The sequence below is a fragment of the Cyprinus carpio genome, chromosome A2, assembly GCF_018340385.1.
Source record: "Cyprinus carpio isolate SPL01 chromosome A2, ASM1834038v1, whole genome shotgun sequence".
Classification (NCBI taxonomy): domain Eukaryota; kingdom Metazoa; phylum Chordata; class Actinopteri; order Cypriniformes; family Cyprinidae; genus Cyprinus; species Cyprinus carpio.
In genome coordinates, this window is record NC_056573.1 from 25,399,000 (window position 1) to 25,424,695 (window position 25,696).

A 25,696-nucleotide genomic window follows, 5' to 3' on the forward strand; every position below is an offset into this window, starting at 1 on the left:
TTTTTTATTTATTGTGGTGAAGCCTCTCCTCCATTGAGATCCATTAAAAAAAAAAAACGGCCTCTGGTCTCCTTTCCCATGTACTGACAAACCAAAAGCGTTAGCATTAGCCGTTACGTTTTTTTGGCTAAAGGTTGCAGGCTTGCTTTCTAGTGGCTTTGGTTCACCTCCTGAGTCTTCGGGTTCGAGTCGTTCGTTCATCACGTGACAGCCCAGAGCCCGTGCAGTCTGTACCGGAAAGAGAAATGATAAATTCATCTGGAGTCTTCGGGTCCGAGTCGTTCGATCTTTTGTCAATGTTTGCATTAGATGTGTTGGGGAATTTGAATATTACCATGTATCATTTTATTAATATAATCTGCTGAATTGAATTAAATTAACGAAATTACTTGAAAAAGGATTTGTTCATTTTGCTGAACGAGATTCAAAGATCCGAGTCAGTATAATGATTCGAACTTCCCATCACTAGAATGTGAAAAGGCTGCTTGTAATGTTAGAATCACAGCCAATCATAAAGCTGTATGCTGATTCTGAACCAATGAGGATTCACTAAGAGGCGGAGCTACCCAACATGACAAGAAAGTGACGTTTGTAGATTAAAATGGACTTGTTGTTACCTACATTTATCGGGCTGAATGTTTCCATAGCATCATGATTGTATAGTTTTATTTGCAGTGAAAAACGCCTGTCAAGAATCAGGTTAGATTTATTTTTCACCTTCACGACCAGCCTTTGCATATGACGAAATTACATTTTAAACGTAAGGTGTGTTTTAACGTTGGTCCAATATAATATTAGCTTTCGCTTACCTGTATCTCTCCAGAGACCATTTTTCTGGGATTTTGTCTCAATTTAGACTTATCATTTACTCTAATTTACCTCATTTTATATAATTCTAATTTTTAATCATTAATTATTCATTTTTAATTGTTCATTGGGAGCTAGAACTGAATCTCAGCATCAAGTGCCTCCTTCCAGGAAAATCGAATTAATCGCCAAGTCGTCAAGACTGAATGGGCAGGAGACATTGAAATATTAATTATAATAATAATAATAATGTGCAAATTAGAATACGATTACTGTAAGTCTGTACTTTGCCGGTGAAAAAAAGTAGTGCCATCTATTCTTAAAATCCTATAAACGCCTTTCTCGTACAATTTTCGCTAGCATGAGCTGAATTAATTACCATAAAATTAATTATTATCGCTCATCTGTTATCAATATTTTTCTACAGCTAAAAAGGAAAACGTCAAATATTCCTCCTCTCCTAAAGGCCTTGATTTTAACGTCCCCTCTCATCTATTATGTTATTAATGTGAGGAAAACTTTTTTAAAAATAAAACTTTTTCCTCACGCATTTTATTTATGGAGGAAAAACAATCATTTTTTTATTACATTTTCTTTTTTTCTCTCCCCTCTCAACGATGTTGTTTATGGAAAAATACATTCCTTTCTTAGTTGTTGACAATCGCTCATCTAAACCCTGCACAACAGAACCTGCTGTCTACTGTGAGTTGCTAATGCTGCAATTTTTTATGGACACTATATTTAGTGAATATGAATGATGTCTCCCTGTTTTTTGCTTCTATGTGGAACAGAGACTCTCTTGTGACTCCAGTTGAGTCACAGAAAACCGGAAGGCCTTAAAATAAATGAGGACTGAGCTCATAGAGTGACTTACAGGCTGAATGTGAAGAAGATTGTGGCTCATGTTTACACCTATATGCTGTTGCCAATATGTGTGAAATGCAACTATTGTTTTTAGTTGAGTGTTCCAGAGCAATGTTGAGGATTGTTGTAAGATATATGCACATATACACTCTTAAAAATAAAGGTGCTTCTTTAAATGATGCTATAGAAGAACCATTTTTGGTTCCACAAAGAACCATTCAGTCAAAGGTTCTTTAAAGAACCATCTCTTTCTGATCTTTTTATAATCTGAAGAACCTTCCTTCGCAACAAAGAAGCTGAAGAACACAAAGGTTCTTCAGATGTTGAAGGTTCTTTATGGAACTATTTAGACAAAAAGGTTCTTCTATGGCATCGTGAAGCACCTTTATTTTTAAAAGTGTATATATACAGAGAGAAAGAGAGCACAGCTTCATCAAGGATAATACATCATTTTAAAAAATTTGGTTGTGAAGTGTACATTATAAAAAAATAATGTGCAGTAAGTTGCATAAATTAACATCTTACAATATATGTCAAAACAAAAGAAAAAATATTGTCTGATTAAATTGAAGCTACTGAACTTTTTCTTCTAATAATTAATAATTCTAAAACACTTATAATGCTTAGAGCTCCAGACATTTTACATGAACCAATTATTATTTTGTATTGATTGGCATCCGTGACTTTATAAGAAGTTTTGATTGTATAGCATATAAATGATGCACATATATATATTTTTTTTATTTTCTTGGTATGTTTTGTATTTGTTTATACCCAACATTCAAAATAATTATAATAAAAAAAAAAGTTGTACAGCATCTTTTGTAATATTTCTGCTCTTACTGTAAATGAGCTCAAAATGGAAATTAATGAAAACTTTTGAAATTGTTGGAAGTTCACCGTGCAGATGTCTTTAATAGTTTATCTTATCAGTTGGTAACACACTTCATATTTCAGCGTCTGTTAACTAAATGACGTTTGCTAGGCCAAGTATTATAATTACTCATACTTGGTATTTAACATTACATGCCCTGAACTTTTCCAAGAAATTAGACTTAATTATTTATAGCGTGTTCACATGCATTTAAGTATATCATTTTATGTTCAGCATGTGCCTTTAATTGGATGAAAGTTTCAGTCCGGTGCCGTTCAGCCAAAAACTCCCCCGTCTCTAACAGAGACGATTGTACAAGGGAATTGTGGGAATTGAAGCAGCCAAAAATGTAACATAAATCCTGTTTCTTTTCATCAGAATTGTGTTCAAGGACAGTTCGGCTTCATTGTTAAACGCAGGGAGGGCTGGAGAAATACTGACTTCACATTTAATGTCCTCAAGGCAAAATGTATACTGTATGTAAAGTCTCTTTTATACTGTCTATAGGCGGGACTGGTTTCAGGCTGGTTTTCATTTATGTGTTGTGTTATGGACACGTGATGTCCTGCTACCACAAAGAGCTTTGTTTACAGTCCATGTGATCCAACAAAAGGAGTTTTTTTTTTTTTTTTTTTTCATCCAGCACTGATTCCTGAGAAACACCAAAACGTTTTCCACTTCAAAATGAGTCAGGGATGGTCACGTAACCATTATCACAAAAGTACCATTTAATTCAATTACCTTTATTTAATCAAAATTATGACAATCTCTTGCTCTCCCTAAAACCAGCCATCGTCAGAACTCAATACTTCAATGCAATACTTCTATATAAATATACAATAGTTCAATAATTTATGTTTCCAAATATATTCTTCAAATATTTTTTTTTTTTAAAAAGTCCTGAGATTTGTATTCCTCATTTTAAGAAGATCCTGTTAATATCTAATAAGTGTTATTCTAGTATCTTTGAGATACTATTATAATTGTATTGATATTTTGAATGTTTTTTGATGTATATGAATTTAAATGTGTATACTATTTTTAAATTAATATTTTTATATTTTTGATGAATTAATTTTCTTTATTTTTCCTTGTTTAATTTTATAGTTTTAGTAATTTTGTTTTTGTCATTTTTTTGTTTTCATTTTTAAATGTTTAATTTTATTAAGTAGTTTTGTTGTTTTTTAAATGTCTATATGATTTTTTTATTAATATTTAGAATTTTGACTTTTTATATTTTTCCTTTTTTCCTTTTTTTATTATTTCAGATATAGTTTGATTTATTTTAATACATCAGATTTAACTCATTGAAAATGAGAAATGTTGCCTTATCTACTAGTTGAAATAAAATAAGTTTAAGGTATTTTGTATTTTATTTTTAGATAAAGGTGCTGTATGTAAGATTTTGACTCTACTAAAGCATAAAAATACCATAATATGTTTGCAGATATTTAAGAAACATGCTAAGATAACATACTTGTTTATCTGAAAAACAATGCTACAGTCAGTCATTCTCCTTGGAAAAGTGCATTCAGGGCTGGAATGTTGGTGTTTGTTTTGGTGAAACCCGCCCACTGCCAGTTTACCCAATTGTATTGCAGCACCCCGGGTTGCCAGATGGTGGAAAAAAAAAAAAAAAAAAAAAGTTTCACTAAAATTCAAAAAAGGTTTGATTTGGCACTTCTGTCCCGGAATTCATCAAGAATCAGTGTTAGTGTGAAGACAAGACCCGAAAATGTTTCCAGTGCTTCATCCTCAAAGCATTCTGGGATGTATGACCTGTGTTTGACCTGCGATATTTCATGTTGCTGTCTTACATCAGTCAGATAAAACTGTTGCCATTTCAGCCAAAAGATTCTCTCATCTGTTAAGTGATTTTAGATGCACTAAATCTATTGGCGTTTGAAATCAACTGAGCAGGTTTCAACACATTTGAATTGATTTTTATTGGTTAGTGTTAATGCCATTTTGGAAAAGTTAACAAATAAACAGTCAAGCCATCACATTTGTCTAGATAGGGGTGAAGGTCTCAACTAGTTCCACATGGAGCAACAAATGTAAACCTGATCTGACTGATATGTGTTTGATTATAGCGCCGCCTAGTGTTGAAATCAAGCAGTACATCAAAAGATGGCAGCCTTTTAAAACCCACAGAGACTGTTCAAAGCCTGAACTGTCCTGGTTTACAAAACATGTTTTATACATGAGTTGTATAAAATAGTTTTTTTTTTTTTTTTACTAAAGTCTAGGTGACTTTCTGTGCATATGATCCACAAGAGAGAAACAGACATGAATTTAATAGAATTTAATAAAATGATATTTTAATCAAACTTTGCGTACTCATGTCTTTATTATGCATTAACCATTTCAAAATGCAATAAAGCACTCAGGATTGTGTTGTATTGTGAATATAAACACACTAACAGCATCCTTTGACCATGATTTAATTCACAATACAGCACAGGTTTTCATGCTTTAAAGTGAGTATTCATATTTGAACAACAGAAGCTGGTTTATTCCATGCCAAAACAGCATCATTTCTCTTCCAGAAGTGTCTGAAACTAATGCTATGCTCTCAAAATGATAGTTTTAATAAAGTCTGCTCCAGTGCGGGGAAACCATGCGATGACTTCAGGGTGTTCTGAGCTCTTTACTGACACGGTTGAAAGCTCTTGGGGGAGGAAACGTGAAATGGTGCTGTAACAGGAACTCCTCAACGTCCATTTGTCTAGAAGTTTCCATGTCTTTGTTTTGAACTCATTTTGACACAAAACTGGCAGAAAAAGCATCTCAGTCCATTTCTGTGTGGGAGATGATACGGAGAAGCCTGTCTCACTGAAAGACAAAAGCACACAGAAACAGAAACAGTATCAGCTGCAGTTATTGGGCAGCACTGCTGGAGATGTTAAGGACAGAACTAAACACATAAGAGATGATTCTGGTTGGATTTATGCTTTGATTTTCGATATTTTTCAGTTACCACGCTTTAAGGAAACATCTAAATTAATAGCCCACAAAATACATCATCTTCAAATAAACAATGTATTTCATGAAGCAATGAATTTCATGAAATGATGATTAAAACTAATATCTCAAAAAATTTTAGATTTATTTATTTATTTATTGTTTGTCTTTGTAAACTATCATCAAAAATCTACGTCTGCCCACTTGGAACTAATGATTATTAAATACCACTTTAATAAAAATGAATTATTGATAAATAAGAGCCCAAACTATATTTTTTCCTCATTGCAATATCTATTTTTAGTAATTTTTTTCATTTTTATATTTTTAATTTTCATTTTTGTTTCAGTAATTTTGTTGTTTTTTAAATGTCTATATATGATTTAAATTTTAGATATGATTTAAACATTTTGAATTTGGACTTTTTATGTAAACAGTTACAAATTACTAAAGAAGTGTTTTAGTAAATATATTGTTTTAGACAATATAAGCTCATGTATAGTTATCATTAGTTGTTGGCCATAAAGAAAATGTTTACTATATTAATAATTTAACAAAATGTATTTGTTTATTTATTTATTTTTAGATTTTATATTATGCATTCTTAATGCATTATTTAAATGTGCATGCATATATATATATATATATATATATATATATATATATATATATATATATATATATATATATATCTGTTATTATTTACGGGAAATATATATACATATTCATAAAATAAGAAACATAATATGATATGATAAGTATATTATATAATATATATAATATATATATATATATATATATATATATATATATATATATATATATATATATATATATATATATATATTTAATGTTATATATTATTAGATAAAAAAAATAATACATTACACACACACAGAGAAATATAATACTCACCAGAATATTCAGCTTTCTTTCTAATTGGCTGACAGAGCTGTCAGACAGCTGATTGGCTGATTACGCCCGGCGTGTGAGAACACAGATGCGGTTCGCTCAGAGTTCGGCTCGGAGGGCCACGAGGACAGATGAAGGGCTTCTGACAAGGCACCTGATGCCCATGCCCGAGCACTCTGGGGCCCGACCCGGTCCATTCTGGGACTGGCCCCGTGCATTCTGGGAAGGGCGGGCTGGGGAGGGGTAGCGGCTGTCTTTCACTAGTCTCACTCCATGGGTAGGAGTGGGTCCTGTGAGGAAAACCAGACGTTAAGGTGTAGAAGCATTCGTCACTGTAAAGGAATTGCAGGAATTGGAAAAAACATTTGGAGGCGAGCGAGAGATGAAATCACAGCCGACTGAAAAACCATCCCCCTGCCGCCCACGGTTACTGTAAGCTGTAAAAGCACGAGTCAGGACGTACCTAGTGTTTGAGAGCGGGAGACGGGCCGCGGGTGGAGGACGAGAGAGGGCGGGGAGGTGCTTGGGGAGCCAGGAGAGAGTGATTCATGGGACGCTGAAGGAGAAGGAGATCTCACTTTCTCCTGAGAGCACAGAGAGTAAAACAACTAAACCATGTCCACAGAAAACTCTCTTTTTCTTTCCTTTTTTTAAATAACAATTTTAATAATAAAACTATTAGATATAATAATGTATCTAGGGCTCTATGAAATACATTTTATTTTTCCCCAAATTCTGTGGTTTTTAATTAAAAAGGATGTCTAATCAATCATTTCATTTAATAGAATTTTAACAATAGGACAATATGAAATGAATATTTTTCCTTTAATTTTGTTTTATTCTGTGTTCTGTTTTAATTTTCACGCTTTTAATGGTTTAATAAAATTTTATTAAGAAAATGTCGAATTAGTTAAATTAATATTTTAATGTAATAATTTATTACAGTTTTAACAGTAACAGGGCTCTATGAAAAGTTAAAAAAAAAAAAAATTTAATCAATGAATTCTAATCAATGAATTCCTAAAATGTTAACAATTCAATAATTTATTACAATTTTAACAATAAGATGACCTTATGAAATGTGTTTCAATTTTTCAAAAATGTCATGATTTGCTTTCTCATTTTTCTGGATTAGGTTTTTAATGGTTTAATTCAATTCTATTAATCAAAACAGGATCTCGATCCTACTGAACTCACAAAACCTTAACAAAATAATCATTTCTGTGCTTTATGATATAATACAAATGTATTTTCAAACATGTTGGTAATCAAATGAATGCATAAAATCTCAACAATTTAATAAATCTTTTAAAATGTAATCAAATAAATTGGAACCAATGCCTTCACTCTTTGGCCAACAAAGTGCAGCACAACAGAGGTTTAATGTTTAAATTAAAACATGGATAAAATTGTGTGATATTCATTTAAATGAAATAATAAACTGTATTATTATTGTTATTATTACTTTAAGAAAAGCAAACTTGTATTTGGGGGAGTTTCTGTGTGTCTATGATGATATTTTCTCAGTGAAATGCTGGCAGTGAGACTCTCAGAGCAGCTCTGGAGATGAAGTTCATGTGTTCATGTGTTCACACCACTTCATATTTCAGTAGCAGTCTTTTGCGGTTCAATATCACAGACACTAGTCCATATTGTGATTTGATTAAGTGTGCAGCCCTACTTTTGATCTGTTCATCCAAATTTTGGCAAATACCGTGACTTTCCAGATCATACAGTAAAAATCAGTTTGCATGACTGGATTCTGTGATTCTGTATCATGGATATCATAGAGCCCTAGACATTTCTGATAAACTATGATTTACCAAACCATTTAAATAGCATGAAAAGGACATCGTTAAACACATCAATGGTCTGTTTCAGACCCGGTTTTATGGGAGATGTTGAGTATTTGTATGAATCATTTCCTAATGAACCCGCTCTGTACCTGAGTGGGGCTCTTGCAGAGTCCGGGCGAGCGTGGCTGAGATCGAGGAGAGGAAGAGCCTTCTCTGGACGGGTTCTTCCTGAGCACCGGAGAGCTGTTCAGTCCGTTCCCTTCCATCGATCTGGGAGAGACTCCTGTGGGTGACACACTTTTCTGCAAAAACAGACAGTACAAGATGTCATCAAAAACTTCAAATCATGCGACCTTTAACAAAAGCATCAGCAGCTACAACGGTGTTTGAGGCTGTGGGATTGAAAAGTGTCATTTAAAGCACAGACAAACGATTCTGATGAGGTCACATATGCACTGTATTTACACCTGGCAAAGCTCAGAATGTTTACTGATATGGACCAATCAGCTGCAGGCTACTCTTCAGCAACAGGAAATGAATAACTACAGTATGTAACCAACTTTACTGGAACAAAACCGACTGGCGGTGACTGCTGCAGAATGAAAGAAAGAGAAAGCCAGTAACTGTTTTCACACCTCTTTAGTGCCGTCTCTTCTGAGAGCGTCTTCACTTTTACTGCCACTTTCCTGCAGGAAACACATGATCAGAACAACCCAGTCACAAACACTAAATACTTCAGTGATGAGATTACAAGGAAAGCAAACGGAGACTTGTGCTCAAATCTCCAGTACGTGTCTCCTCTAGAGTTTTAGAAGAGATCTCAAACATGTCTTAAACTGTCCTCAGCCTTGTCAAGATAACACAGAAAATACAGCTAAATACAATAAGATATAAATATTAGAATTTTTTTTGTTGTTTTTTAGAAAATGTCAAAGTGTAAATGCTGCCTTGGCAACTAAATGAAGTAGGTTTAAAGTGAAGCATTGAAATGACAAACTAAAAATAAATAAAAGCCAAAACCAAAATAATAATTAATTAAAGCTAAATAGTAATATTTGAACATGACAAAAGCACATAAACTATGTACTACATTTGGTTGAAAATTTTTTTGTGACTAATTCAAAATATTAATAAAACTATAACTGTATATAAATAAAACTAAAATAACACTGACCTCAATATTGACATTTATTAATTTTATAGGTCCATAATCCTACTGTATGACAACTATCGACTCATTTGTGTCTATATTTTATTTCTCCAAAGGAACTTTGGGTGAAACATCTGAGATTTATTAAAACTTGCTGCATGATGTCTCCAGAGATATGAAAGAGCAACATCTGAGCAGTTTGTCTCTGGTTTGGTGAGTGAATTCACAAGTCAGTTAATAAGGGATGAAATGATATCACTTTAAATAAATAATGAGCATTAATATTCTATCGCAGTCGGCAGTCTGGTGATGTAATTTAGCTGAACATGGAAGCACAAGTGAAAATCACACAGACGTTTAACACATCGTAAAAGAGACGCTTAGAAACTGCAGCACCTTTGGTCTTGACTTGACTTACCCTCCGTGTCCGTCTTGTGCTGGTCTGGTCTGCACCGTCCCGTTTACTGTCCATATCAGCGTGAGAGGATGAGGAAGAGGAAGGAGGAGGAAGACCCAGACGAAGGCCCACCGGAGAGCCGCTACCGCTCTGAAATACACACAGACACAACATACACAACATACATCACATAAACACACTATAATCTAGCACTATCTGTATGTATATGCATGTATACTATGTGTGTTAATATAAATAACTGTATAAACAGTGTATGAAAAGAGGCGGAGCTAGGGTTGGCCACCCCACTCACGACTGACAATCTTATGCATGTCATTAAAAATGTTACTTTATCTCCCAAAAATCCAATTCAACATAAAATCCAATCAGCAGTGCATTCCTTACATGCAGACACATGAATAATCTACTTCTCTAATGAATGGACCAATGAGAAGCTGACTATTCACAAAGCACTGAGGTGTAATACTCACCCTGTTTGGAGCTCCATCTACAGAAATGAAGAGAGACAGAGAAGGATTGACTCGATGAAACATGATGATCCTGTTATCTCAAGCATTCACAATATATATCAGGAATATTCCAGATTAACTTCAATCTGATGTCTATGGAGCAAATCTCCTGCATGCTGTCACTTACTACAGACGATCGAAAAAGAAGCAAAAATCACATTTGCAGTAATGCATGTACAATGGAAGTCTATGGGCCTTTCCAGAAAAACTGTAAAGCTTAAAATCTGTAAAAATGTTGCTTTTTGAGCTGTCTAGTTGTCTAAGTCACCACTTAGAGGTGGGACTACTTTTCTAGGCAAAGGAAATTCACAGATTTCATTCCATGTATTTCTGATGAATGGAGTTTGCAGTGTCCATGTCTGAATATACGTATTTCATTTTGCATGAATTAAAGGTCATACAAGAAAAACTAGCATAATTTGAAATTACTCTATATTTAAACCACTAATAGATTCCCCGCACACCTCTGCAGTCCAGGGGCTCGGGGTGAGTGATGTCATCTTTAGGCACCAGGTGCGGGGGGGAAGGGGAGGGCCCGGGGAGGGGCATTGGGGTAAACCGGCTCAGGGTGTGTGTTGTGGGGTGTGGCGTCAGAGGGAAGCCCTGGGCATGATGGGATAGATGCTGAAACTGCTGCTGCTACAAAAAGGGAATGGAGAGGAACTTTTCAAGTCAATGTAAAACCTTTTTTATGTAAAAAAAAAAAAAAAACATTTGGTTACACTTTATTTTAAGGTGTCCTTGTTACAGTGTAATTATACATATAAGTACTGAGTAATATTAATTAACTACATGCACTTATTATATGGTATGGGTTAGGAGTTGGGTTTGGATTAGGGTTACTTGCATGTAATTATGCATAACTAATTGTTATTTTAATAATAAGCACATGTAACGTGTAAGAGACACCTTGAATTAAAGTGTTACCTATAGAATATATGAGCACATTAAAAAAAATGTAATTCAGTGCACCTACAGTTTGTATAACAAGTCTTGTCAGGCATACAAGAATCATTAGATGACATTAAAAGACTATTCAAGGATCACAGTGCAGAGCTCAAAGTACTTATTAATTGTCATTTTGAATCTTCCACCATTCATCAAACCACTAGGTTTTACCTATTAGTCAGCAAGAAGTTTTTAATCATTTAAAATACAATAAAAATTAATATAATCACGTATACATTTTTATATAATTTAATATGTATTAAGACATAATGTATTTTTACATAAATATATATGTTACGCTGAATGATGATGGAACATTATTACATCCATATTTGACATTTTATGTTCACAAAAGTTATTTGAAACATTAAAGTGTGTGTATATATATATATATATATATATATATATATATATATATATATATCACACACATATATATGTAAAATAATTCATACTCTTGATTTCCAGAAGCGGTCATATAATCTAGTTTTTTTTGCATTTTTGTCATTTTTATTAGTTTTTTTATGTCTAATAGTAATAATAATTTTTATTTATTAGAAATTAGAAATGTTTCTTTGGGAACTAGCTTCTAAGTTTACTTTTTTAAACATTTTATTTTATTTTATTTAACGTTTTTTTTTTATTTCAAGGAACAAAAAATGTTTTTATGGTTTTCGTTTTAGTTAGCTTTAACAATCCCGAGCAGAGCTGAAAGATATCAGGCTGATGAAGGGCCTGCTTATTCTCATCATCGGTCAGACTGAAAACTCTACTGATGTCTGATTGATTAGGATGACCTGAATTAAAACAGACTCACCCCGATGATAGCATTGAGCTCGGCCATGCTAACGTGTTTGGATCTTTCCACTGCTTGAGCGACCTGATGCTGATGCTGCAAGAAAATGAAGCATGATTAAAACAAATCAGCTAATAAAGAAGATATTCAAAGATCAAGAGCAAACATGCAAAACTACACCCAAGGCCAAACCTGCTACAGGACAGCACCTTTCATTGTGAAGAACCACAAACAAAGCAGAAGCGCATGTGCCACAAACAGCAGGTCAACTGAAAAGAGTGCTTGTTGTCTCTCTGGCAGGCCTGATGTTCCCAGAGGGCGTTGCGATTACAAAATAACCAAATCCACTCAGCGTGGCTTAGAAAAGAACAGTATGAAATACTGATCCAGGAAAGAGCCGGGCGATTGGAAGCTCTCTGTTGATGACCACCTCTGCTATAAATAATTCATGTGTAAATAACCCGCGGGGGGAGAGCAGCTTGGAGAGGATGAGTGTGTGTGTGTGTGTGTGTGTGTGTGTGTGTGTGTGTTCACCTCTTGGGACAGCAGTGGAATGATCTGAGTGCATATAGCACTGAGCCGCTTTACAATCTCTGCCTGCAGAAACAAACACAAACTCCCATCAAACAACAGACCACACACTACAGAACACAGGCTAAGTGAGGTTTACTGCTTTGTTTCTCTAATAGAACAGAAGCTAATGCGTCAGTTTGTGCTGTTCGTTCAGGACCGTTTCACATTATATTTTATTATTATATCTTAAGAAATCTTTCAAGCCCTTGTGTTTGATATACTGATCTATAGATCAGCGGTTTGATAGGTTAATATCATTTGGATAAAGTTTGGTCTGTTTCAGTTTGACACCATTTTTGTATATCAGACATTTTTGTAACAATTTTTGTAACTCATTTTCAAAATCAAAAATTACATGCCGTCAAAATAAAATGGACTAAAATTAATTATTACCACTGAATGATAAAACAAATGATTACAGTGACATATTCACTAAATTTAAAGAATATTTGTGTCGGGAAAAAAAATACAAACAATAAAACAAAACTATTGAAAATGATTCAGAGTTAAATAATGATTTAGAAAATGATTTAAAATAACTAACAGATAAATAAACAAAAGAGCTGATAGAACAATAGACAGAACAAAAGAACAATAGATAGAGAGAACAATAGAGTGAACGATCGATAGAAATATAGAGAACAATAGACATTATTCTAGCATGATTAGCATGTTACTAGCATGGTGATAGCATGTTTCCAACACATTTAGCAAATTGCTAGCATATTTCTAGCATAATTTGCATGTTACTAGCATGGTAATAGCATGTTTCTAGCATATTTAGAAAAACTTGATAGCATGTTTCTAGCATGATTAGCAAGTCAGTAGCATGTTGTTAGCATGATTCTAGCATGATTAACAAGTCACTAGCATGTTGTTAACATGATTAGCAAGTTACTAGCATGTTGTTAAAAATATTAAGTTCAATAACATGTTGCTTGCATGATTAGCATGAAACTAGCATGATTAGCATATTACTAGCATGATGCTAGCATGATTAGCATGAAACTAGCATGATTAGCATATTACTAGCATGATGCTAGCATGATTAGCATGTTACTAGCAAGATGTAACATGCTATTAACAAGATTAGCAAGTTAATAGCATGTTGCTAGCATGATTCAAGCATGATTAGCATGTTACTAACATGTTTTTACCATGATTGGCAAGTTACTAGCATTTTGTTAACATGATTCTACCATGATGAGCAAGTTACTAGCATGTTGTTAACATGATTAGCTGGTTTACTAACATGTGGCTAGCATTATTCTAGCATGATTAGCAAGCATGTTGTTAACATGATTAGCAAATTTACTAGCATGTGACTAGCATGATTCTAGCATGTTTACCAAATTGTTAGCATGATTCTAGCATGATACGCATGTTACTTTCATGATGCTAGCATGTTTCTAGCATGATTAGCAAGTTACTTGCATGTTAGCATGATTCTACCATGAATAGCAAATTACTAGCATGTTGTTAACATGATTAACAAGTTTACAAGCATGTGGCTAGCATGATTCTAGCATGATTAACATGTTACTAACATGATTCTAGTTTGATTAACATGTTTCTAGCATGTTTAACACTTTGCTAGCATGTTTTTCTGGTTAGCAAAGTTACTAGCATGTTGTTAACATGAATAGCAAGTTAGTAGCATTTTGTTAGCATGTTTCTAGCATGATTAGCAAGTTACTAGCATGGTGCTAGCCTTTTTTAGCATGATTAGCAAGTTACTTGCACGTTTCTAGCATGATTAGCCAAGTTACTAGCATGTTGTTAGCATGTTTCTATGCTAATCCAGCTAAAACCAGTTGATTCAGTAAAAAAAACAAAGCAAAAAAAAAAAAAAAAAAAAAAAAACAGCTAAGACCAGCCTGGCCTGCTAAAAAAGTGTCCAAAACCACTCTAAAAGCAGCTTGGGACCAGCAAAGCAGTCAATCAGCTTAGGCTGGTTTTAGCTGTATTTTCAGTAGGGAGTTTTAAGGCGTTGCTATATCAAAAGGCAGCTTAAATACACCACAAGTCTAAGTTTTCACCCCCTCAATGAAAGTCTGTGGGATTTTAGGTGGTTTTGATAGTCTGGTTTACGAAAACCGTAAGCTTGATCAGTGAGAAAAGATATAACAACCCGAGTCAGACCAGTCTGAAGGTCTGGCCCAAGTTTGGTGGTTATAGCTTTAAAAGTCTACGAGGAGATACATTTAAACATTTGGACTCAGAAGAAGAAGTTTAAATAGGATTTCAGTAAGTTGGCTTTCTCAAGACAACTTCATGATAGATAGATAGATAGATAGATAGATAGATAGATAGATAGATAGATAGATAGATAGATAGATAGATAGATAGATAGATAGATAGATAGATAGATAGATAGATAAAATCAAGCGGTCTTTCTTGACTGCCAGAGGTGTTTTTAATACACTGTGCGCACACACACACACACACACACACACACACACACACACACAGAGAGAGAGAGAGAGAGAGAGAGAGAGAGAGATATGTACACACTTCCATTCAGGCTGATCCCACACACTCTGACCCACATACACTCTCAAATCCAGGCATTTCCAACAGATGGCCTGGAAAACGAGGAGAGATGCAGGGGTCTTATCTGGATTAGCCCACTCTAGCGCGCGCGTGTGTGTGTGTGTTTGCTCATATAGTGTAGTCAGGCTTAAACTCTGCTTCAGAGTAAATACCCAACAAAACACTGAATCTGGCACATCGTATTTATACAGTACAGCTCTCCTCAAAATGACAAAGAGAAATGAAAACAGACAAAACCTTAAGCTTTCTTTTAAATATGTTTGAGGAAAACAGAGATGGTTTACTTTTAGCTCTGAAATCTGATTGGATGAGCCACATTTAAATCTGCTGTATATTAACATTAAACTGAATTAATATTAACACTATATCTATATCACTACACCTTCATATGCAAGTCTACACATTTCACATATAGTTATACACATTTTACCTGTTATAAAAAGTTTTTATTGTGTGTATTACCTTTAAGAAATGTACATATTTATTGAACACTGAAGCTTTTTTAGCATATTAGCTGCAATAGAAACAGTTTTATAAAAGCCATTTTTTACTTTTAACCATGGTAAAATCACAGCAATGCATGGACACTACCATTCATGGTTTTTATTGAAATATATTAATACTTTAATTCATTTGTTCATCCGGTAGCATCAGACACCTGGCGACCTGCCAACCAGACTCCGTAATTCCCGCACACAAGGCCACCTCATACTGTAAAGCTCATTACACAGAGATCATGCTGATCTGTAATGAAATCAGGCTGCAAACAGCACATCAGTCACTCACCTGCTTCTGCATTTCAATGTTCAGCCCGTAAGACATTTCATAATACTGTGGAAGGAAACAAGCGCAGTTCAGTTACACAACATAAATCACAGTCACTTCCACCTAAATGACAGAAATGCTCTACATGTGTTACCAGAGGCCAGAAATAACCCATATTCACAGTGAAAGACCTGACACTCACTTGTCTTTCATATTAATGTGTGTAGTTCATCATTTGTATCTATGCACTTGACAGACGCCTTTATTCGAAGCGATTCATAGTGCATTCGTATAGTGCAGAATGCACAAAGTGAGGGGGCATGCACAATTTTGGGGGAGAGGGGGGTGGGCATCTTCATTTCAAGTGTTATATGTTTCACTTGGATGTTATAAGTTGCACTGAGTAAATACAGCTGGATAAAACAAAAACTGTGTACGTCTTCATTTTGGGCTGCAAAGCAACAAAATGTGATTATTTTAAAGGGGGGTGATTCTTTTCCACACTCACTGTAGATATAATATTATTTATTATTATGTTATTTATTTATCCCAGGTTTTCTATGGTGCCTTTGACAATACGTACTGCCATTATATTGGTCAAGAGCAAACTGGCCACTAAAAAACACATATCAATCAACATTACTATCAGCTCAGTCACAGCTGGGCATTATGGGTAATGTTGTTAGATTTCACTCTTACCATGATATAATGTCTGTGCATCTCTGTTTTCTCACTCGCCAACTTCTCACATTCCAGCTTCAGACTGAAAAACCGAAAACGACACACGTTGTGAGGTCATGTGACACTGTGTCCTCATCATGTGATAGTGGTCAATTAGGCCCTTCCAACATGAAACAGAACCACTTCTAGAATAAACGTTTCAACTACAGACGTATATTGTATTACTGAAGCCGATCCAGTTTTATAATGTCCATTGATGTTTCCTGTTCCAAAGAAAGGCGTTCAGTAGCTTTTGTAATTGCTCCTGATGAGACAGGATTAGCTGGCTAATAGTGTGTATCAGCTAATACAGGCATTTCTAGTGATTTTAGAGCATTATGGTTTGATAATCTCATCAGCTTTGCACAGGTGATCCCAACTGCAGTTCAGAGAGGATGTAGATCATCGAAATCACAACATAATTGAATACAATGTAGATGCAATTATAGAAAATGAAGCTAACAGCAGTAAACATCAGAGAACACGGGAAGCTTCTCAACCCTGAGTCAGTTGAGTTAATGTTGCAATAAATCCTCCTGGATGAGGTGAAATGAAGGTTGTGTGTCTGTACCTGTGATACTGGGCCTGAAACAGCTGGAATTCCTCTTTTATATGGTCGAGAGTTTCCAGGACTGTGAATTTCATGCCGGCGTGGCCTGACACCAGCGGAGCCTGAAAACACACGAGTATTGTGAGGGACAGCCATCAGTTAGCCTATTATTTACTATGTCTGCGTTGTAATGGGATTATCTTGCTGATTACTCTGTATGGAGCAATCATGTTAGGTACTCTCAGGAGGACAATACAAGAATAGTAGGCAAATTCTACTTTCAATTCTTCATGTAACATACAAGTTATATATGTATATGCATGTTATATATGTTTTCAATGAAATAGTGTTATTTGGTATTGCATAACTATAAATTGACCATTTTGTGTGTATTCTCATTTTGCAAAACAACTTGGATGATTACGCTGTAGGGACTTATGGCACTATGAAATGAAATGAAATAAAATAAAATAGACTGAATAAACATACACCATGATTTTGTCCATACACCATGGACTTGTACTATGCTTTTATCAATAAAAAATAAAATAAAATAGTATGGACGCACACTGTCTTTTTCATTAAAATAAAATAAAAATACAATATATACATTTTTTTAATTTTATTTTATAATTAATCAAATCTATGCATTACAAATTATATATATATATTAGTGTGATTTGCACTTTTTTTTCCTTTTTTTTGTTTTTTAATTTTGCAAACCATCTTGCATATGACAGCATGGACACACTATAGTAAATGTCCATAGTAAAACAACATAATAAAGCTCTCCAAAACATGGCATTACCATTGAACAATAGCCAGGAATCCACAGGAGACACTGCGCTACATTTTTGTTAGTACAGCCTTAACAAATCAACAAAAACATCAACAACAATAAAAGCATTTAAATTTCAATTAGTTCACAGAGCAAGTGTGCTTGTGTGCTACCCCAAAGAAAGCACGTGCAATGAACATGCGAAATAACATTTGTTGGTGCATGTGAAATTAGCCATGGTTAACTGACAAGTAACAGCAAAAACAGAGAACTGTCTCTAAAATAAAAAATAAAAAAATCTGATTACAATAATGCATTATGATGACGCATGATCAGTGGAGCTGTGACCCAGACAATATTTATTATGCTTAAGATACATTCAGAAACCTCACTGTCATACAGGTTATGCCATTAAGAGTTTAAAATGAGAAGAAAAGTATTGTGAGAAAAGCCTGCTTGTGTCTATCACTAAATAAATCAATAGCAGCCATAATTCATCATATGCACTAAAGAGAACGATCACAAACAGATGTTTAACTAAACTTAAACATTAAAAAAATACCTTTAGGGTTAGTGGGAATACACAATCAAATCCTCTGATACACACCCACACACTGACTGCACAAAGGAGGCTTCACTGCATGAGTAAAGAGACACTTTATATGGCCCTGCTGTTGACAATAAATGCTTTGTTTTGTCAGCTTTATCAAAAACACGAGACTGACTGTAGGCATATATTCAATATTCACCTTCATATGACCCCTGATAGAAGCCAGACCATCAATAACAGCTAACAGCACTTCTTACAAACTTCAACATTTGTCTGGCTTGCTTAGTTGGGGACGCTTGACTGATTGCACAGACACTATTGGAAGAGAGCTGAACTGGAGGATGACATCACTGAATCATCAATCAACTGACTTTAGCTGAAAAATGCCTCTGTTATTGTCCTCTTGGATTATTGACACACTGTTTCCTGTTTGACACTGTAAAGCTGCTTTGACACAATCAGTATTGTATAAAGTGCTATATAAATAAAGGTGACTTGACTTGGAAAATAAAATAAAAAAAATAAATTAGCAAGTTTATTAGTCTGTTATAAACTAAGCTGGTTAGACATGACAAATGATGATACTTGCACTATGCCTTCTGCATCAAAATAAAATAATATTTTATCTGATAGACAATGCCAAAAAATGATGTATTGAGATATATTTATATGCATTCTGGGATATGGTGAAGAGCAGATATTCAGAGGAATCAAGGCTATGGTCAGGAAACAAGAGGGCGTTGTACAGAGAGCCGAGTACAGCAGACAGAGCCATGAATTGTCACACAGACTGTTCCTTTCACACCAGCCCTGAAAGAACGCAGTCATCTATCTCACACTGTTTACTGTGCAGGGCACTTTCAGACGAGAGATAGAGACGGAGAGGGGAGGGGGGGAATCACAGAGCCGTGAATAACCGTAGGCTGCTGAAATATTCAGCACATGTGGCACAAATACAAGAGCAGTAACAGCCGTGTGTGTGCAAACCACACATGAACCTGCTGCATTCCCAATCGATGCTTCCTGCACGGATAGCTGCTACTGACAAAAACAGAACTGTTTGGGAGGGAAAAAAACACGCACATCTGTTCAGAGGGATCGTCTCATTCCAGGAGACTGCATCTGTACTGTACATCAGCTCTGATGAGCAGCTTGTTAAGGCCTCGATACACAATACTGCTCTGATGAGAACTGACACCATGCACCGCCGCCTCCAACACACACACACACACACACACGCAAGCAGCCGATGCACTTTATCTGTTTATTAGGGCTGCTCATTTTACATCTTCATTTGACGCCATTTAATTTATTTAAAAATGACAAAACTTTAGGCAAACATAAATAATCATTAAAGCAATTGTTCAAACAAAAATGAAATTGTACTCCCTCTCAGACCATGTAAGATGTGGAGGAGTTTGTTTCTTCATCAGTACAGATTTGGAGAAATGTAGCATTTCATCACTTGCTCACCAGTGGATCCTCTGCAGTGAATGGGTGCCGTCAGAATGAGAGTCCAAACAGCTGATAAAAACATCATAATAATCCACACCACTCCAGTCCATCAGTTAATGTTCTGTGAAGCGAAAGACTGTGTGTTTGTAAGAAACAAATCCATCAGTAAGACATTTTAACTTAAAACCATCACATTGACAAAAAAAAAAAAAAAAAAAAAGAGTCCTGCATAAATAATATTGCTTTCTTCAGTGAAAAAGATGCCTGAATCAGGAGAGAAATCTGCACAGATTTACAAGCAAACAGTCCAAACCAGCTCTAGACAAACCTGCGGGTGGATTTTGATGTGAGAGGACAACAAGAGATGGACTTTTTCACTGGAGGACACGTTATTATGGATTATGTTAACTCATATTTAATATTTTGCCAAAAGTGACAGTTTAAAGTTAAAATATCTTGATGCATTTGTTTCTTACAAACATGCAGCTTTTCACTTCACAAGACATTAACTGATGGACTGGACTGGAGTGGATTACTTGAGGATTATTGTGATGTTTTTATCAGCTGTTTGGACTCTCATTCTGACGGCACCCATTCACTGCAGAGGATCCACTGGTGAGCAAGTGATGTGATGCCAAACTTTGCCAAATCTGTTCTGATCTCATCAAATCTGTTCTCAAAACTCATCTACATCTTGAATGGCCTGAGGGTGTGTAAAATGTCAGCAAATTTTAATTTTTAGGTGAACCATACCTACCATGTGAGAAATTCAAGCTCGAAGTACCAGCTAAATGCATTTTTGCAAATTCTGCAGTCAGTGCAGTCTCAGCTGCAGCTATGTGCAATATGTTTCATTAAGCCACATTTATTCAGAGGAGATGGCACAGAATGAGTGTGTTCTCAAAGATGAACTTTTTAAGTTGACACAAGTCAGTGTCTTGAAAACAGTGTTAATGCTGCCAGACTGTTAGAAGTGACACAACGGCCAAATCAATCCATCCGACACATATGTACACAGATAAAAATATAGCACAGATTGAGTCCAACAACATCCTGTGTAAACAGATCCTCACTCTGCTGTTAGACATCTCAATAGAGAGAAACAGCTGTGAACTGTAGGTCAGTGATGCCTCGAATGGTCTTTATCTGTGGGCTTTTCTCACCAAATATTGATGTATGTGATTAACTGTGATGAATTGCACTCTAAGAAAGGTCTGTAAAATACAGTCCAATTTTGTGTATTGATTTTATTTTACAGGTGTGTTATCCATAATCTGAATAGTGAATTGCACTGTATGGTGTTTTAGACAATGCCAAAATAAAATATGTATGGACTTGGACTATGCCTTTTGCTATGAAATGATAAATAAAAAATATATACATATTTGAATACACATTGATAATTTTCTGCTTGGTAATTTTTTTTCTTTAGTGTGCTTATGTTGCTCTGTCAAAAAGCATATGTTAAATGCAAAAACACATGTAAGAATTAAATTGTCATTAACTCAACATATTAACCAAGAAATCATACTTTAAGTAATTCTAATGAATTTTTAATTTTAAAAAATGTGCATATAAGAATGGGCTTTTGAGAGGTGTTAAAATGTGTGTGTGATTTTATGTTGTGTTCGTAGAGCTAGTGTGTGTTAAATTCAGATCTGATCATTAACACCATCAACATAATGATATTAAATACAGCTCAGACGGTGAAAGATACAGACAACCACACACATTTACATGCAGATATCACTCTTACACACACTCACACCGTGCTGCTTCATGTCTGAGGCCGCTTAAAATTAATGTCACAATCGTGTGACTCGATCACAAATGCACAGCACTGAACAGAGTGTAACCGAACGGTTGCCAAACTAAAAATCACATTCATTTCCCCATGAAGAAATTGTTTTTTAAAAATAACATGAGATCCTCCAAAAGCAAGAGATCAGCAGTGACCCTCCACTCCCATGAAACACTGCAAATGTCATAATCAAGTCTCCCTGCAGTTAAAATACGCGTATATATTTGCCTATCTATCTATATATTTTTAATAAACCTAATATATTGTTCTAATACTTGTAAAGAGTAATACTTGTATTTCAATTAATTTAACATATTGTTTATTATGCATCCTTAACAACTGCATAGGGCTGCAAACTCAACTGTCATTTATCTGTGTTTTAAAATCTTTGATCAAAAAAACAAAACAAAAAAAACAACAATTCTCAGCTGAGCACTTGTGATAGATGGGGGTTATTATAGTTAAGTAAACTAAAACCATAAAAACAACTTAGTTACTTGAAATAAAATAAACGTTAACTGAAATAAAATAAAATAAACACTTGAATTTTTTTTCAGCTATTTGCCAGTTTAATTTAGGTTAACTTGATGTACTAAAACTGAAATAAAAAAAAAACAATAAAATCTAGTAAGACATATATAAAAAAAAAAACTAATAAAAATGAAAAAAAAAAATTAAAGGCAAAATTACTACAACTTAAAATAAAAATGGAAAAAATAAAAATAAAAACTAATTCAAAATACAAATAAAAAATTATAACAGTATCTCAATGATACTAAAATAATAACATTTTCAGCTGTGCACTTGTGATCGGATCAGGGTTATTATAATTAACTAAAAATTAAAACTTAAACTAAAACCATTAAAAAAATGTAGTTACTTGAAATAAAATAAATATCAACTAAACTAAAATAAAATAAAATATATAAACTTAAACTTATTTTTTAGGCTAGTTGTTAAGGCAACATTTAGTTTAACTTGTGCTAAAACTGAAATAAAATTTAATAAAATGTAAATATACATATTTAAAAAAAAAATACTAATAAAAATGAAAAAAAATTACAACAAAAATACTAAAACATTAACTAAAAATATGAATTAAAAAATTAAATAAAATGACGCTGCTGCAGACTAAACGTTAAAAAGAAGAGCACAGAACACAACATCCAAACATAATTTCAGTGAAAAATCTAGTTTAAAAAACTAAAATAAATTAAAAAACAAAGAATTATATTGGGAAAAATGACTTAAACTTATCTAATATTAAAATAAAAACATAAGACAAAAACAAACAAACAAACAAAAAAAAAACAACAGCATCTGAATGGTTGGGATCACAGAGGCAGATGTTAATCCCAGGTGTAAAGCAGGCATGAGCGTCCTGTATCAGATCCGACAGGGTTTTGAGAGCAGACAGAAGCTGCCCACTGGAGTCAGATCATCAGCGGCCCAGCAGGCAAGAGCACACACAGTCATTACGTATTACCACATACTGTCCGCTAAACACACAGACGTCAAAACAGCACACACTAACAAACCAAACCACACTTGCACACTCTCTAAAGGTTATTCATTATCCACACGAAAATTCCTCACTTTAAATCTAATGCATGTTTCCACAAAACTGGGTCTCCATGGGCTTGTAATAACATGCCATCATAGCAAAGGTATCTTTGAAGTGCAGCTCAGTGTGAGTGTGTGTGTGTTGTATCGTGTTGCCCAGTGACAATAACGGAACATGACATTTGCAGTGGAGAGTGGGGTGGCCTGGATCCATATGTAGCAACATGCAGCAATAACTCGAACAAACCATTCATTCACCCGTCCATCCATCTGTCCATTCCTCCGCCACACAGAGCAAACTCATGCCACAAATCTCTCCCTGTGTTCATGAATGTCCTTCTACTGTAGTTCTGCCTTGAATAATGCCTCATTCCTCCTCTTCTGCACATGCACATCTGCCCATCAATCTCTCTCTATTCAAAGAGTTTTATTGGCATGTCTGTTTAATATACAATAATAAAAAATGAAAGTAAATTAAATTAATATAATAAATGTGCATATAGATATATATATATATATATATATATATATATATATATATATATATATATATATATATATATATATATATAGTATACACACACACACACACACACACACACAAACATAATTATATAAAAAAAATTCAAATACATAATATTTACATCAAAACAATAACTCCTTTTAGCTACTTTAAATAAAATAAACATTAACTGAAATACAATAAATATTAAAATTATATATTATATAATATATTATAAATACATAGTTTAATTGTAATTAGTAATATAGCTAAAAGCAGGTAAAAGTGCTTTTTTATTTTTATATAAATATTACTTGTTTATTATTTTTATGCATATGGGTTATATATAAATATATATATATAATATATATATATATATATATATCTATATATATATATATATATATATATATATAAACATTTAAAATAAAAAATAATTTCCCTGGCTAAGTTTTGGTTCCTCTTGAGGTTTCTTGAATGTAAATTAATGTAGATGTGGATAAATGTAATATATAGTCAATTAATATATATATGCGTTTGAGATATAGAATAATGTGTATATGTAAATAAAATAAATACATAATTAAAACACTAAAAAAGTCAGATAAAACTCTGGATGCAGAACAGAATCATGTACAATCTAAAAGATGAAGGCTGCTTAATAATAAGCTGATTTTTATATATTTCTATCTCACGGTGACTGTAATGGGACTCCAGGTCTGCGCGTTTCTTAGTCCGTGCATCAATCATTGAACCCATAACGCTGTAATTAACTTTTCATCGTGACCGTAACCCTGACCCTAACACCAAACATAATGCACGTTAAACCGGGCCACCGCGCGCAGCTCAACGATCCGCTAGAGACGATCTGGAAAGGAAAGTTGATTAGGCTGCGGTACCTGGGGTCTTCCGTGCGGATACATGGTTCTGGAGGTCATCCACGGGGATCTCGATGGTCAGGACCGAGTCCGGAATCACTGTCCGACACCGAACACCCCCCCTCCCTCCCTCCCTCCGCGTCCGCTGCGTAAATCAGGTTCGCTCCTCCGCGCTGCAAACGTTCTCGAGTAGCCTGAGAATTACAAGGTATCCGATGAAAAGTTTGAAAACGTTCTATTCGCCTGGATCAAACGCTCTTCCCCTTTATGACGCACAGTTACGCCGCGCTACAATGTAACAAAATCATCCTGTGCGGGGCGCGTGCACGCTGAGCGCGCGTCGGAGATCAGAAGAACATAAACAGCGCTGACCCTGAGCGCGCACACGCTGTCTGAATGAGCGAATCGGTTCGCTCTAACGATTCACCAATTCACTCGAGTCTCCTTAAATAAGCACCATGACAAAAAGCCAAAATACCATAATATTATTACTACGGGTTTTGTCACCGCTGTGATCAGAGAGAGAGAAGGAAACTGGCCAAATCAATTCACGATTTTGGCATGAAATGAAAACATTTTTACTCGCAAATTTAAAAAAAAAAAAAAACGCGAAAACCCATAGGGAACATATAGCTCGAAAATGTTCATTACTCTTCTGCCTCTAACTGCAAACTGATCATCTCTGTAGTTTGTAATGTGAATTCACCAAAGTTTAACATGTTTTGAGGGAACCTATAGCAATCATTCTGTATTAAACGTATGTCAATTTAATACTAAAGCTCTGCGATTCGGCACGACTGAATCATTGAAAAGATCCGGTTCAAAACAATGATTCGTTCTCGAATCGGCTGTCAACGAGCCAAACTGCAGCCAGCAAGGGGTGTATTGGATTTCTGAACATCTAAAATAAATATATGAGAGATTGAGAGGGAGAGGAAGGGGTGAAAGATCAGAGGAGAAAAGAAAACGC

At 34.6% G+C, this 25,696-nt stretch overlaps 1 pseudogene; it reads right to left on the minus strand.

The window, feature by feature from the left end:
- Window positions 1-6,884: 6,884 nt before the first annotated feature.
- On the minus strand, window positions 6,885-25,129 carry LOC109069659 (annotated as a pseudogene).
- Between the last annotated feature and the right edge of the window lie 567 nt (window positions 25,130-25,696).